General features: G+C 42.7%; 1 long non-coding RNA gene across 4 annotated transcripts in view; it reads right to left on the bottom strand.

Annotated features, from left to right (window-relative positions):
* LOC105731375 (uncharacterized) overlaps positions 1 to 4,929 on the bottom strand; it is a 33,202-nt gene extending 28,273 nt beyond the window's left edge. For 3 of the 4 annotated variants that reach the window (XR_010345384.1, XR_001110703.2, XR_010345383.1), the window contains exon 1: positions 4,079 to 4,235. This is a non-coding gene — a long non-coding RNA (uncharacterized LOC105731375). Of the gene's footprint in view, positions 1 to 4,078; positions 4,236 to 4,840 lie in introns of those variants that run through there. The other variant, XR_001110704.2, reaches the window with a different exon arrangement.
* Between the last annotated feature and the right edge of the window lie 9,519 nt (positions 4,930 to 14,448).

The following is a 14,448-nucleotide window of genomic DNA, read 5'->3' as shown; positions in this document are numbered from 1 at the left end:
TTTTGTAAAAGAATCCATTAGTACAGAAATAAAGTATGAAAGTCTGTCTCTCCTCCCCTATATTATTCATACTTGAACCTTCAGAGTCTAATTTAGTGTCTGGAACACAGAAGCCCCCACAACTGTTTCTTAAATGAGTGAATGAATGAATAGCCCTCTAAGGGGCTTATCTTCCACCAGTGACACAGCTGATCATAAATCTGAGTTTAAATACCCATTCACCCCTTGTGTTTCCTCAGTGCAAGGTTACACCACATACATGCTCTCTTGTGATTTATTTTTGCTAACTTACTGTCTGGGTCTTCAGTCTCCTCTAGGTCCTGTTTACTTTGAGTATTCAAAGCTCTGCTCCTCTGCTGGAGCAGTTTACATTTGGAGGACGTTTTCCCACTGCCTGTGCAGTGTAAATTGGTTTCTAAACAATCTTGCCCACAGTCTCCATTAATATTGTACTGGAGAGGAAGGCAGGATACAATATTCAAAGTAGCAGGAGTTACTTTTTAGGATGATTGAATATGATGAAGGAGCCAAGGACAAAGGGTAATTTATTCTAAAGAAAGTCAACACCTTTGCTTTGCACTAGCTTTTGCAGTTAAAAAATAGGGCTGGTAATTGGACTTGCTTTATGAAAATCTCATTAGCATTAGCATATAACTAAAATGCACAGCTCCATAGTTAATTGCAATCCTGCACTGCGGTTAACAACTACAGTGATGACATTTGCATATTGCACATAAAATTAAAAATGCATGTCAGATAGGTGCTCTTTCAGGAAAAAAAATCCTTGAATAACATTGCATTCACTACAATAATTGGAAAGATTTTGAATTTGAATGGAAATTATATGTATAGTATGAGCTTTAGAAAGACAGAGGAGCCTGATCAAAGAGGAGGGGAAACTAAATCTGAAACACTGCATAGTCAAAACTCTAGCAGCTGGGATCTTCTTCAAGGGCAGGGACATGTAATACTGAACTGTGCATGCTTTGTGCAAATGTAACCCTTTCATCCAAAAGTCTCATTTCACTTCACAAGCAGCAGTCTCATCTTGGTGCTCTTCCTCTAGACTGTAAGCTCCTTGAGATCATGGACTTGATCTTTTGAAACCTTTGTATCCCACAATGCTGAGCATGTAACAGAAATTCAATTATTTGTAGACGTGAACCAACTCAAGCCGCCCCCTGTAACTGAATCCAATGGACATGAGAGGCTGTGTGGTGAAGGGTTAAGGGGGATGTTTTCATGTCTCCCTGAACCCTGGCTCTACCACTTACCTTGAGCCAGATAGGCCAACTTCCCTAAGCCTCTGTTTCCTTCTCTGGAAATGGTTTCTCCCTTATAAGGTTTTTGAAAAGATTCAGAAAAAGAATGCATGTAAAGCACTTAGCGCAGCACAGTGCCTGGCATATCACAAGTGCTGTTAGTACAGTTGTTACTGTTGCTTTGGGGTTAAAGATCCTGGGAAAGGGCATGTTGAAATTGGGGTATAAATCACTTCATAGGTCAGTCCTGATGTCCGTCACTTACAAGACAAAACGATGTTACCATGAATAATATGACTTGCCACAAGGGCCGATCACTTTCATTCTATTTCACCAAGAAAGAAAATGAGACATTGCCAAGAGAATGGAGGGGTGAAAGACAACAATACCCATCTTTAGATGGATAATACAAAGCCCTATTTCCAGGCTTTGGGGATGAGCCTCCTCTAGGAAGATAACAATAAATTGTCTGTCTCTTGGAAGATAATCAGCCAGAAACCAAGGTCAGGAAAGAAAGGCAGAAGTGACAAGGTGGGATTTTCTGCAGGATACTGGGATATTTTATTCATTCATTCATTCACTTATCATTCAGCTAATATTATTATATCCATATCTATGCAATGCACTGTGCTCGGAACCCTGAGGGACACAGATGACCATGAATGTGAACCTGACCAGTATGTAATTAGGAATTCTGAACCAGAAATAAGGTGAAGGATCGGACCTAGAGATAAAGTTGAGTGTCATCAGCATGGAGAAGAGCTGGAACTCTGCATGCAGGTGCGCTCCCTGTGGCTGTTTACTGGGGCACACTCCCACTTATGAGATGGGAAGGGAATTGGTGCTAAGGAAGGAAGCACAGGAGAATCTCAGGAAGAACAAGGGCAGAGAGACCTGAGAAGCTGAAAGAGGCGAGAGTTTGAGCTTGTAGCGTGGTAGTTGCCATTCAGCTCTATGTACAATAACATCAGTGAGGGTCACTGGATTTAGTAACGAGGAAATCACTGGTGGCTCTTCTGCAACAGGGAGATTATGATAAAGTGGTATAGAGAGGAACTTGACATCAAGGGGGTGGGTGAAAAATGAGAGGGTAGGGAGGAGATGTAGGAAAATGCATGCTATGCTTTGGCAGTAAAAGAAAAAGGCTCAGCCAGTAGCCTGAAGGCATAACAGAGCTGGAAATGATGTGTTTGGGATTGGAGAGACCTAGAATAGAAGGAGCCAGTAAGAAAATGAGACAATGTAGGAGACAGCTGGAGATGGCCGCACCTGAGGAGGAGTCTCATAAACTGTTCTGTGGGACTGAAGCTCCCCAAAGGAGCTTCACCTCTGGGGGAGAAGCTCCCTTTCCCTGGCCTGCAGCCCTGGTTCCTACCTGTATCCCAAAACATGCTGAATCAAAATGTTTAGTTTACTCATCTGTCTCCTCCTTCGATGGTGCACTCCTAAGGGCGGGAATCATGCCTTCTTGATCTCGGCATCCCCAGTGCTTAGTTCAGGGTCTGGCACAATCAATATTGTCAAACCTAACTACATAGGCCCATGTTACACTGGCTGGAGTTCCCAGTAATTACACAGCCCCTTAGCAATCCTCCCACCTCTCGCCCCACCTCACAAATACCTGATATTAAGGTGACAGCTGCAAGAAGTCTGGGTGTAGTTCACTTACCTCCCCACCCCCATAAGTGGGGAGAACAGGGCAGAATGTGCAGGAGCCTCACCTCATGCAAAATAAATCGTTCGAGGCACTAACTGAAAATAAAGCCAAGAGGCCACAATCCTCTCCTTTCACAGCTTTCCTTAGAGTCTCTCCCCATCTTCCTACTTCTCTCTTACTCTTTTTCATTCCAGCTCATCTGTTTTGTTTTGTTTTCAACTCTCCACTTCCTGTGTCCTATTTCCACTTTTGGAAGCCTGTTTTTAGACCCAAGCCTTGCATTTGCCTTTACTCAAAAGATTTTCTGAAGACTCGCTATCTCTAAGCAAATGACCTTGAATCATAATCTGGCAATTAAGGTTGAGCCAACGTGTTTGTCACCCCTCCCCATCTTTTTATTGTTATTTCGGTTTTGTTTCTGCTTTTGTCTGAGACGGAGTTTCGCCCTTGTTGCCCAGGCTGGAGTGCAATTGTGCAGTCTCGGCTCACCACAATCTCCGCCTTTTGGGTTCGAGCGATTCTCCTGCCTCAGCCTCCCGAGTAGCTGGGATTACAGGCATGCACCACCACACCTGGCTAATTTTGTATTTTTAGTAGAGACAGGGTTTCTCCATGCTGGTCAGGCTGGTCTTCAACTCCCGACCTCAGGTGATCCGCCTGCCTCGGCCTGCCAAAGTGCTGGGATTATAGGCATGAGCCACCGTGCCCGGCCACCCCTCCTCATCTTACATGGGTCCAGTTCATACAAGACCTTAGTACCTAAGAGCTTCTGTAAAACAGCCAATCCTGGGACTCTCAATTTGGGGTAATAGGCTTTCGAGGAAAATGTCAGAAATCCCCGCAAGTCAAAGCTGTGTACCCAATTGTCCTGGTTTTGCTCAATAAGTCAATAGCTTGCAAAGCTTTCCAATTAGAAACAAAGAAACTTTCTCCCCTACCCCCGGCGCTTATGCTTAAAACAGCTATTTTTCTTTTTCTGGGAAATCTTACTAGTAATCCCTTTAGGTCACATCCCCTACTATTCCATCTGAACACGCTGGCTTTCCACGTATTGCAGGATTGGGACAGGCCTGGCAGTGACCCAGGAACACAAAGGGGCAAGTAACGTGGGGTGCAGTTTTACTACTGACCACCCTTCTCTAGGGACCACTGCACTTACCCTCCTCTGTGCCGTAGTTTGCAGAGCCTGAGGTCCAAGCAAAAGAAGCATTGTCTCACAGCCGTAAAGCATGAACTGTGTTTGGGGATTGCATTTCCCTGCTTCTCGCTCGTGCTTGTTCTTGTTTCCTGGCACAAGGGCCTTTGCTCCTGGAATGGCCGCTTATCTCGGCTGACTGCTGTGTGCCAACACTGGGCTCATTTGGTTGTTTTGAAAAGTCACGTGAAGTTTATCATTCTTTCTACTGCTACCTTGGACTTATGTGTGCTAATTAAGCCTCAAACACCAAAACTGCCTTAAAACCTATACCAAGCTCCACAAATGACTTCCTCCTGGGCACGCCGGCACCGGGAGTGCCCACACACCCTGCCCGGCTAATTCTACACCTCTTGTCTGTGTTGCTCTTCCCCGGGACTGCTAGTTAGACCTTCCGCTCTTCTCCATCTGGAGGCATTTGGTTCCCTCTACTTGCCCAGTGGGGCTGAGTTTCCTGTGGATCAGCTTGGGTGGTGGGGGAGGGAGGCATGGACACTGCCCCCCATGTCTCTGCAGGACAATGGGGAACCGAGGAGTCCCTGACCAGCTGCCTTTCACAGGTTGATGTGACCCCGACAGCTTCTCCCCTGCCTTGCACTGTGCGCCCACAGTGTTTGCTAATCTGCCATTCTCCTTGCTGGTGCCTTTTTCTGGGGTAGAACCACAACCATCTCCAGTGCTGTTATACAGCCTCCCACAGCCCGGCAGAGCCTCTGAAAAGCGTACCTGAAGCCTTGATTCTGTCCACCTGCATCCTCTGAAGCTCACCAAAAAGGGAGCTGCTTGTTTATCCGGCTGTCAGCCATTTGCCATCCACGTCTGGCCCAGCAAGCTGTGTTGGGGCCAGCACCGCTTTAGTACCAATACGCTGGCCCTCTTCCAGGCTCTCGTTGCTGAAGAGCTCTCTTCGCATCTTGCTATTATTGAATACAAAGTATGATGAAACCTTGGGCAGGTCATGACAACAAGGGCAGACCCAAGCCACGGCGGGTGGGGGTGCAGGGAGAGTGGGCCAGACCTTTACTCTGCAGAGCTGCGGTTTGTCCTGAAGCCCGGTGCTGTGTTAGTGCAAACGACATCAAATGCAATTCAATTACAACTGTGTACTCATCACTGGGCCTGGCTGTCAGAGGCACAGAAGTATATGTTAGTTTCTGTAGGAGTTATGGCCGGCAGCCCAGCTTCTTAACTGGATTTAGTTTGAAAAATAAATGCCTCACTGGACAGTGACACTTCTCAACTCTTTCAGGGAAGAAAATTTTTGCTTCGGGTAGGCTGATGTGTGACTTTAATAATCTTATCATTAGTCCTGAGTCGGGTGCGGGTCATTCAATGTTGTCTTTCATCTTTTGTGTATATTGCTGTCATACAGTGGCAGCTGGTGAATGACTGTATCAGGGACATTCAATGATGCCCATATTTTGAGAGGTTAAATTTCCTAGAAACCAGCTTCTCGTCTTTGTGTGTCCTGGCTTGGGCTCTTTAAAGAGACTGAAAAAGAATGTTCTACAAAATCCTGTCTTGCTCCATGGTAATGAGGTCAGACAGACCTCCCCGGGAGACTGACTGGAGCTGCCATACAACTGTGGGGTGGCCTGGGAAACCTGGAGACATTTGGGACATGCTGAGTCACTGCTGCGGCTCAGGCCCAGCTCACGCTCCTGTCACCACTTTGGGTAGTTGGTGGTACAATAGAGATGTCACCGTGGTAGGGCCTGGAATGAGGGCCTGTCATGGGACTGGTCCCTGGGAAAGAGAACAATAAGTAGTTTCTAGTTACTTCTTATTAGAATGAATTTCCTAATGGAAAATGCTCCTCCATTAAATAGGATTTTCTCTGTACAGAACTTTATTGCTTATGACTATTGGGTTCAATTCCCATTGGCATCTGAGAGCTGGAAAATGACATCTGTCATCGCAAGTTTTCTGGAAAAAAAAAAAAAGTATTTCTTTTTTCTTTGTTGGTCAAAAGCCAAGTCATTAATTGCCAACCAATAAAGGTACAGCCAAAGGGAAAAATAATTATTAAGAGTTTTAATTGCCCCTGAAATTCCAGATAGAAAATTTTACATTCAGTTACACCTGATGTAGCAGAAAACTCCAAGGGACTATCTAAGTTCTTTGGCCAAACCAGATTTGGTTTATTTAACATTCCCTAGAATGGATCATTGGCTGGGACTTGTACATATGTTTGTTATATGGGGATCTTCTCAGTTAACCTCAGATGGATTATAGCAAGACAAAACATATATGTGTGTGTATTTATGTCTATTTATATTTATATCAGTCTGGTATATTAATCATAGGGTACTATATTATTATTAAAGACACAAACTATGTGATGATGTATTTTAGCTAGCATGTATAATGTATTTTCTAGGTACGCTGGCATTTTATACCAAAGGAATGCAGAATTTAGCTTAAGAAAATAATAAATTAGTAAATTAAGTGAGGTGAAAAGTGTTGGTCATCTATAGAAAAGGGTCAGTAGTTCAAATTGTGGAATCTGGGTCATTTCTTTTTCACTGCCCAGGACTGTTATATACTCAGAGTTTTCCCCACATTATGAAGCATTCATAACGTTTTCAATTTGTTACTACCCACTGGAGTATAATGTAAATTCTTGTGTATGTTTTAATAATTCTTTGGAAACCATCCCTTGAATTGCTATTCATAGAATAGGAAGGAATTACTTGCTATGTTCCACATGTTATTCATTAGGACTAAGATCAAGAAAATACATGTGTGTGTGTGTGTGTGTGTGTGTGCGCATGCACACACACACACACCAAGGACTGGAAGATTTCTGGATCAGCTCCGATATTGGTAAAAAAAAGACAGAAGAAGAGTAGAGAAATGTAAGAGGAAGGCCAGGCTCATTGGCTTATGCCTATAATCCCAGCATTTGGGAGGCTGAGGCAAGCAGATCACTTGAGGTCAGGAGTTTGAGACCAGCCTGGCCAACATGGTAAAACCTCGTCTCTACTAAAAATATAAAATTAGCCAGGCGTGGTGGCATGGGCCTGGTGGCATAGTCCCAGCTACTCAGGAAGCCAAGGCAGGAGAGTTGCTTGAACCCAAGAGGCAGAGGCTGCAGTGAGCCAAAATCACACCACTGCACTTCATCCTGGGTGACAGAGCGAGACTGTGTCTCAAAAGGAAAGAAAGAAATGTAGGATGACAGCGGCAGTGGTGGTGGAAGCCACAGCCCGATTATTACAGTAGCAGATTGCTTCATGGAATGGCACTCAGAGGTTGTCTTTGATTTTACTTTATATCTGAAAGAAGAATTTTACATGATTTCAAACAGAAGGCATCATTTGCTGATCCAGTGCTGTGGGTACAGAAAAGAGATCTGATCCCTTGGCTTTTCCATCTAAGACTATAAGTTGATCCATTCATTCTTTCAACAAATATTTATTGAGTACCTATTATGCCATAATAGTCTTAGAAATAGCCTGAGCATGGTGGTTTACACCTGTAATCCCAACACTTTAGGAGGCCAGGTAGGAATATGGCTTGAGCCCGGGAGTTCAAGGCCAGACTGGGCAACATGGCAGTGCACACCTGTAGTCCTAATTACTCAGGAGGCTGAGGCAGGAGGATTGCTTGAGCCCGGGACTTTAAGGCAGTGGTGAGCTATGATTGCACCACTGCACTCCAGCCTAGGCAACAGAGCAAGACCCTGTCTGAAAAAAAAAAAAGGTAGAAATAGTCTTTTATAAGTTGTAATATGTAAAGATTAGTATTAATTGTTGAATTAACAAGGGTATCTGAAGTAAAGTGTAGCTTAGTGCTCTCCCTGAGGCATGCCATGTTGGCTGGCTGTACAGAAATTAAAGTGGGCATGCATTTTGCTATCTGGGCAGGTTTCTACTAATCGAATTGCCATTATGTGTCTTAGAGGATGAATAGGTAAAGAAGTTGATCTGCAAAGTACAAGTCTGCAAAACTGGGGTGCTTTTCTTTTAGGACATAGGAAAAAAAAGACTTGTTTGTAGAGGGCTAGGAGCAGGAAGGAACTTGAGGTAGAGACCAGAGGGTCATGGGTTTACATGATTAAGAAAGAGGTGAACATAGCATTCAGAAGTTCAGAGTCAGGACAATCTAAGTAAACCTGGTCTTAGAGCAGCAGCTATTATTCTATGATCGTTTTTAAATGCCTTGCAAACTCCAAAGCTCTAGAACTAAAGCTCAAGGATATAGGAAACTTAACTACAGAGGAGGAAACTGTAAAGAAACTAGAAAGAAGTTTGCGATTTGGTTTTGTCTAGATTATGTTTCTATTAAAATATGAACATAGCATTTCTACAAAATACTTTGCAAAATGAAGGCAGTTCCTAAAATGGGGAGGTTTTCAGGATTATGTTCTCATGAATCACTGATGTTGTGCTTATCATAACTAGGTAAGGTGGGGGCGAGAGTTCTAAGAATGGTGGCATTTACATGCAAAAACCAAACTGGTACAAACCATCATCATAAAAGAAACATGCCGTAAGTGAATGCCCCAGGGCTAAAGTATGATTTGAATCAGTGAAAGACAGGTGCTTCTAGCTGGGAAGTGATCTGATAGGCTGTTCTGCTGCAGAATAGACGTACTGGATTTTTGTACTCCTCCACACACCTATAGGTAGTAGAGTGAAAACCAAAAACTTCGGAGGTTTCAATGGCACTAATCGTAATTGTAGAAAAACACTTTTCCCCCTATGTTAAAGCCACTATAAAATAATAACATTGTTTCATTGCTGAATGCACCTAAATCATTCAGCTATTTATGTTATGAATGATCTAGATACTATTCTATTGCATTATAGGAAATAGCCCAGATAAACTTTGGAATATCTCCAAGTTCTATGATTCCCTTGTCAAGAATATATATAATATGCAACATATATGTAATAAATACACACACACACACACACACACACACATATATGTTTGCATTTTGCCTAAGACTGTCCGCCTTCGGTAAGTCCATTTTCTACTCTAAATATTGGGTCAGTTTCTGAGATACCAAACCACCAAATATATAACAGAAACGAAGTGGAGAGCAAGGTGGAGCAAATGTGTGTTTCCACTACAAACATGTTTATATTGCAAATATATTTGTACTCTTATTTTTAAGAATATGTAAGTACTGTGTGAATTAATGACTATAAATTTCAGAAAATTACTGGGTTTATAAAAGCTTTTATCATTATGTGTTTTCTCTTTCAACTGAATACTAAAAGTACAATTACTATAAATGGAGAGGTCTTTAAATTATTGATATTAGAAAGGAATTCTCAAATTTGTTACTGAAAAATTTGAAGTGTTAGCTGTGGAAGGCCTTCTCTGAATTTTTCCCATTTTTTTCTGAGGGGACTATGAGGAGGAGATGCAGCAGGAATATTTCACGATGTTCTATATATTGTATTTTATGTGTTTCCACAAAAATTACAAGCCTGTATTTAATTATGTAACCCTTAAATAGGAGAAATTATAATCCTATCAATTTGAGAATATATAATCTTTTAAAAACACATTTAAGATATAAGCCATATGTTAAATTGAGTAAATCAGGTGTTGAAATAATGTGCTTTACTTTCAAATATAGTATCCCAGTATTTTTTAAGTTACAAAAAATTGGTAGCAGCCAAAAGTATATCAGAATAAATTATCAGGCTCATAGCTCTGCTGGAGGAGGATATTGTTTTGACAGTTGAAATCTGACTAATGGTAACCTGATGGAACGTGGATAATGAGATGATGCCCACAGTTTGGGACAAGGAGCTTGCCTTCGGCCTGTGAGTCAGTATTAACAATCCTTGCACCCACCGGCACCAACACAGGCCATGTGGCCCTGGAAATAAGTTGCTCAGCTGACTCTTTAGTGGCACCCCTAACTCCAGTAGTGCAGTCATTCTTCTTTGGATTGTGAGGATTGTCCACTGAAGATTCTTGGCAGCAATTTTAATCTGCATCCCCTCCTCTTCCTCTCACAATGTCCATCCATTCATTCATTTATTGAAAAATATTTACAGTATGTCAGGAACTGTGCTAGATGCTGGGGATAAAATGGTAAGCAAACAGACACAGTCAAACAATCACACAACGAGCATATAATCACAAACCAAGATAGGTGCTGTGAAGGCAAGGATAAAGCCATGACAGAATGTAACAGCGGACCCTGAAATCAGACGGGGAGTTAGGAAAGGCTGTCCTAAGGAAGGTCAGCTTGAGTGAGAGCTAAAGCCGCACTGACAAAAATAGCAGCCACTATATGTGGTTATTTAGATTAATTAAAGTTAATCCTTCCTTCCTTCCTTCTTTCTTCCCTTTCTCTCTTTCTTTCCTCTTTCTTTCTTTCTTTCTTCTTTCTTCTTTCTTTTTCTCTTTCCTTCTTTCTTTCTTTCTCACTCTGTCTCCAGATTGGTGTGTAGTGGCACGATCTTGGCTTACTGCAACCTCCACCTTCCAGGTTCAAGCGATTCTCCTGCCTTAGCCTCCCAAGTAGCTGGGACTATAGGCATGTGCCACCAAGCCCAGCTAATTTTTTTGTATTTTTAGTAGAAACGGGGTTTCACCATGTTGGCCACAATGGTCTCAATCTCCTGACCTCGTTATTTGCTCGCCTCGACCTCTCAAAGTGCTAGAATTACAAGTGTAAGCCACCGTGCCCAGCCTAAAATTCAGTTTCTCAGTCACACTAGCCATATCAAATGCTCAGTAGTCACATGTGGCTAATGCCTACAGAACTGGACAGCACAGGTGTATAACATTTGCACCACTGCAGAAGTTCTACTGACCAGCGTTGGTTTAAATGATGAATAGGAATTAATCAGCAAAGTGGTAAGCAAAACCACTATAGATTGAGAGACTGCCATGGGCAAAGGTTCTGTGGTGGGGGGGACAGTGTACAAACTGTTACAGAAACTACAGGCCATGGGATTTTAGCTGGATAAGGAACAATGGGATAAAACAAGAGACCTGATGAATTGGTAGAAAGTAAAAGGGGTCACTGGACTGAAATCTACATTTAGACACAGAATAGTTATGGTGGGTGGAATGGCAAAGGAGAAACAGGTGTGGTCAAAAAGCAGGATGCTTGAATCAGTGGTTTTGGCGATAGATCCATTGTAGATGATGACAAGGTCCAAATGTGACCCTGAGAATGGGTAGCTAGGATGGAGAGAAGCTAAAGGTCATTGGAGATAAGGAAGTTGGAACTCAGAGGCCAGATTATCACATAGGTCAACTCTGCATTTTGAAGTTACTGCAGTGATTGGCTGGGTTTGGATTTGAGGGGAACGGTCCCAAGACTGAATGGGAGGCCCAGAGATGACAGCTACCAGGAGAGGGAAAGGAAGACTTATCAGATAGCTGGACACTGACTCAGATGAGAGAGTGCAAGGACAAAGGACCTGGGAAATGACAATGGGGAACAATGGGACACCAAAGCCCTTCTCCACCTGATGTGAGAGAGCTGACAGTCACCACTTTAGAGGACCACAGGAGAAGCAACATCCTCAGGGAAATCTCAGATTTTAGTTGGAGCAAGAAGGTGAAGGGATGGTTGAGAGAACAGATCGATGACATAAGGGAGTTTGCTGAATGCAAAGCAACGGTTCCAGAAGGCATGTGGAAGCCCTGGGCAAGAGAGGAGAAACAGAGGGCTCATTCCAGGAGCAGTGGGGAAAATCATGCAAAGAGATTGATGACTGAGGTGGACTTATTTTTAAGCATTAACTGATAAAAAAAAATAAAATGAAAATAAGTCAATAGGAATGGGAGTGATTACGGGCCCTACTGCTGCAAGGACTTGGCTTGCTGGACCTGAGGAAGGGGTGTTTCTGCAGGAGTTTCTGCACAGGCCACTGCTTGGGATGTTCTTGAGCCAGAGGTTGCAGTTTCAGCTCCTGCACAGCTTAGCATAACATTGGCTTCAGAGGCTTAGGCTTCAACACCTGACACAATGTTGACTGTCTCAGAGGTGAGGTGTTAAGAATACCACAGATTGAATACATGAGGTGTTAAGAACCTCAGAGATTGGGTATTAGTTAGTTCAGTCCCAGAGAGTAGGGCAATTGACACTCCTAGAAGATGCATCTCTATACCTGAGCAGCTTGTGGTACGCTGGTCCCAGGACTGTGCAAGTGATAAGTGGGATTTCCCAATCTTTTGAATTAACAGCATGTTCTCATCAGTCTGTAATTGTAGATCAGAGGATATTTTATCAAATATAATCATTGGGCTCTATAATTCATGAACTCTGCTTGTAACACATCTTCAATTTTTAAATTGTGAAAACTTGCAAGAGCTGCAAGTGTTGTGCTGTTTTTAATTTAGTTCTAACAAAATATAGCTGGAGGTTCTGTCATAAGATTAATAAACATGCATTATTTGGGAGGTTATTTATTATTTTAATTAGGTGGCATTATTTTTCCCCTCTGACAAAAGCAATCAAAATGACAAAAATTGAATTGGTGAAAATGAACTGATCCCCAAAGGTTATAAATGTTGTCGGAAAATGTCAGGCATATATTAAATTTCTTGTGTTAACCAAAGAGGGTTAGTAAGGTGGATACACAGCGGTGACTTCCTATCAGTGAAGAATCTGGCTAGAAGTAGACAGAATTCTAGAGATAAATTCATCAAACCCTCTATAGATCAGGAAACTGACACTTGAGTTAGGTACAGTGACCATTTCCAGTGACTTTGACCTTCACTGACAAAATGTCAGGCAAGACACAGCACCGTAAGGCCAGGCACAGTGGCTCATGCCTATAATCCCAGCAGTTTGGGAGGCCAAGGCAGGTGGATTGCCTGAGCTCAGAAGTTCAAGACCAGCCTGGGCAAAATGGTGAAATCCTGTCTCTACAAAAAATACAAAATTTAGACAGGTGTGGTGGCATATGGCTGTAGTCCCAGCTACTTGGGGGACTGATGTGGGAGGATTACTTGAGCATGGGAGGTTGAGGCTGCAGTGAGCCAAGATCATGCCACTGCACTCCAGCCTGGGCAACAGAGTGAGACCCTGTCTCCAAAACAAAAAACAACCAAAGACTTAATACCAGGAACCAGACAGAATGAAAATAATATTATAAACATTAAATCTCCAATATGGCATAATTATAGGGTCTTAGACTTTGACTTCTTATAGGATTGTCTAGTCCAGTATTAAAAACCCTTGCAGATGGTCATCTGCTCTTCCTTGACTACTTCCCTTGATGGGATGTTGTATTCTCCCATAGCAGCTCATTCTGTTATGCAGTAGCTGTTTATGTTGGAAAGTCTTCACACTGAGCTGGTGTTACCCTTATAATTTCACCTACCTCGAGCTGAGATCTGCAAGTGTTAGCCCGTGACAATTATATTTGCTTGAGTTCTCTTCTTTTCCAGGTAAGATACCTCTTATTCTCAGAGTTGTATGTCATATGTGAAGCCAAAGTAAAATTTAAAAAAAGGAGAGAAAATAACGTATTTTGGCCAATTACTAGAACTCAAGGAGTTAGGTTTACCCTGCATCATCAAATGCAAGCTTCTCAACCTTTTGAGTCAGCAGCATATCCTTTTCAGTCCCTAATTGAGCTCTGAAAATCAAGAATTCCGGTTGCAGTGCACATTTGATTTTTAAATTGTAAAAAGAACTAGCTAGCCTGGGCATGGTGGGTTATGCTTATAATTCCAGCACTTTGGAGGCTTGGGTGGAAGGATTGCTTGAGCTCAGGAATCTAAGACAAGACTTGGGCAACATAGCAAGACACCATCATCTCCACACAAAATAAAAAAAATTAGCCAGGTGTGGTGGCACATGCCTGTAGTCCCAGCTACTCAGGAAACTGAAGCCGGAGGATGGCTTGAGCCTGGGAGATCAAGGCTGCAGTGAACTGTGATTGCGATACTGAACTCCAGCCTGAGCAACAGAACGATACCCTGTCTTACACATACACAGAAAAGAACTAGCTATACCGTAAAAATAGGACAATTGACTGAGTGTGGTGGCTCACACCTGTAATCCCAGCACTTTGGGAGCCCAGAGCAGACGGATCACATGAAGTCAGGAGTTTGAGACCAGCCTGATCAATATGAAGAAACCTTGTCTCTAATAAAAATACAAAATTAGCCAGGCGTGATGGCACGCGCCTGTAATCCCAGCTACCTGGGAGGCTGAGGCAGGAGAGTCGCTTGAACCCAGGAGGCAGAGGTTGCAGTGAGCCGAGATCGTGACATTGCACTCCAGCCTGAGCAACAAGAGTGAAATTCCGTATCAAAAAAAAAAAAAAAAAAAAAAAGAACAATTATAACACAAAGGAGAGTATTAGCATCCAATGGAATAAAAATTTTCACTTTTT

The sequence above is a fragment of the Aotus nancymaae genome, unplaced genomic scaffold (assembly GCF_030222135.1).
Source record: "Aotus nancymaae isolate 86718 unplaced genomic scaffold, 86718_ANA_hifiasm-v0.15.2.pri h1tg000033l, whole genome shotgun sequence".
NCBI lineage: Eukaryota > Metazoa > Chordata > Mammalia > Primates > Aotidae > Aotus > Aotus nancymaae.
This window is presented reverse-complemented; position numbering and strand designations above follow the sequence as displayed.